Source organism: Tupaia chinensis, unplaced genomic scaffold (assembly GCF_000334495.1).
Source record: "Tupaia chinensis unplaced genomic scaffold, TupChi_1.0 Scaffold000359_1, whole genome shotgun sequence".
Classification (NCBI taxonomy): domain Eukaryota; kingdom Metazoa; phylum Chordata; class Mammalia; order Scandentia; family Tupaiidae; genus Tupaia; species Tupaia belangeri.
In genome coordinates, this window is record NW_006159855.1 from 1,229,740 (window position 1) to 1,232,129 (window position 2,390).

The following is a 2,390-nucleotide window of genomic DNA, read 5'->3' on the forward strand; positions in this document are numbered from 1 at the left end:
GGGGGGGGTGTGTGGGGGTGTGGACGAAGGTGCCGACCCTTTGGCTGCGCCTGGTTCACCCCACCTGGGTCCGCTCTTGGGCGCCCGATGCACCCACTCAGGCCCCCTGCCTGTGCCCAGTGGCCTGCAGTCCCTGGGCACTAAGCCAGCCCTGCAGATGAAAGGAACAGAGAATTCAAGCCTAGGCTTACAGCCCACCTTTACCTGCTGGGGAGCCTCAGTTTCCACTTTGTGAAAAGAGAACCTCGTCGCATCACGAGCCTGGTCTGTGGAACACGGCAACAGGGACCAGGAGTGGGACCTAGGTTCTCTGTACAGGTGGGGAGAACAGTAATCCATTTTCCTCAGAGGCAGGCTGGTCCTGGGTGGCCCTTCCCTGGTGGCAGGGTGAGTGGAGCAGGCACACTGCACAAACCATCCCATGCAAACCCAACAAGCTGGCTTCCCCATCTCCAGTCTGGCAAGAGCAGGGGGTTGGCTATTGCCACAGCTGTCCCCAGTGGCCTCTAATTTGTGTTCTGTCACTTTGGAGAAGGTATAACAGATTTTGCCAAGGAAATGTGAGTGGGAATGACAAAGAAAAAGCACTTGATAAAAGTCAGGTCCCCAGAACCAGCAGATGGTGTGGTGGTTGAGGCACTGGACTCCCACATAGTTGACCATGGTTCGAATCCCAGAGCTGGAGACTTGCTTTCTCACTTTCCCTCTCTCCCTTCTCCATGTCTCTCTCTGGTCAGATTAAAAAATAATAAGTATGATTTAATAAATATTTCTTTTAAAATGTCGTGTCTCCTTTGTGATAAAAATTCTCAGGAAACTAGGAATGGAGAACAACTTTCTCAACTGATAAAAGGCAAACAACTTAAGGTAGCCTCATCCTAAATAAAGAAAGACTGAAGACCCACCCAACCCACCTTGCCCCAATGCAAAGAATAAGGTGAGGGGGGCCGGCAAGTGGTGTGGCAGTGAAAGCGCTGGACTCCCACGTGGCCGACCATGGTTTGACTCCCAGACCTGGCAGCTTGCTTTCTCACTTTCCCTTTCTTTCTCTGTCTCTCTCCAGTCAAATTTTTAAAATAATGATAATAATAAATAACTTTAAAAAAAAGAAAGAAGGTGAGGACATTTGTCCTTAGCAAGCCTATTCAATATTGTATTGGATGGAGGGCCTAGGTTGTATATTAAGGAAAGAAAGCACAGATGTTCAAAGGCAAGAACGAAAACTGTCTCTATTTACCTACAACAGGACTACTCGCATAGAAGAGCTCTAAGAAAAGCCGGCTCCATGGCCTGGTGGTTAAGGCAGCTGGATCCTGCATGGCCAACTGCACAATTTGAGTCTCAGACTCAGCAGCTTGAGAAACACACTGGGCATATTTGCATGCATGCCCGAAACCCAGAAAGGAAGGAAACATAGAGGAGAAGGGATTGTGGTGTGACCATTCCCCATAGCGGGTGCTTTCTCTCCTCTTCTTTGGTCTCTTCTAAGCCCATGTGCCCTCAAGCACAAAAAACAAACAGACAAACAAAAATACAACCCTCAAGGAATCTACATTGCCCACCCGGCCCTTCAGGAGTTGAGTTTGCACCCTTGGTGATAGGTACCTCACATGTGGACATCTGCACTCCAGCTAGACTACAAGGCACTTGGGGACTGGCTACATGTTTTCACCTTTGAGAGGAGTGTATCTACTCTCTGGGCACCGGGAGTCTGGTGTTCTGTGGCTTCTAGCTCTGAGACAGGGGGGAGCAGGTTTGTAGCAATGAAGGTTTAGTGCCTTCTCTTGGACATCTCTTTATGTGGCTCTGCCTGGGGCCACCTCTGATACCTTCCCACGCCTCCTCTGCAGCCTGTCCCAGCAGCCCCAGAATGTCTGCACCCACAGTCGTGTCCGGCAGAAGCAGTGCTAACTTAGGACAGAAGACTATGGCCTTTCTCTATTTAGTATGAGCCTGCCTGTGCTGGGGGGAGTAGGGAGGAGCCCAGCCCAGGAAGCCCTGCCTCAGCCTGCAGCTCTCTGCAGAGTTCCCCTCTTCTGGCCGGAGGCAGATGAGAGCTTCTTTGATGTCACTAGGCCCCAGGAAATGAGCTACTGGGAATCAGTCTAGTATGGTGTACACTAGGGTGTAAGGAGGTGCAGAGAAAAAGCCGGGCAGGAGAGGTGAGAGTTCAGAAGACTCTGAGTGTCCTGTTGTCCAGGGACTGCCAACCTTCTGGATGTCCAAATAAGCTCTCCAGGGCTGGCTCTGTAGCCTAGTACTTAAGGGAACTGGATCCCACGTGGCTGACCCTAGTTCAAATCCCAGCTCCAGTGGCTTAAAAAACATGCCCCAAGCTCCAAGAGGATGAAGAAGAAGGGAGTGAGAAGAAGAAGGGAGTGAGATACGAC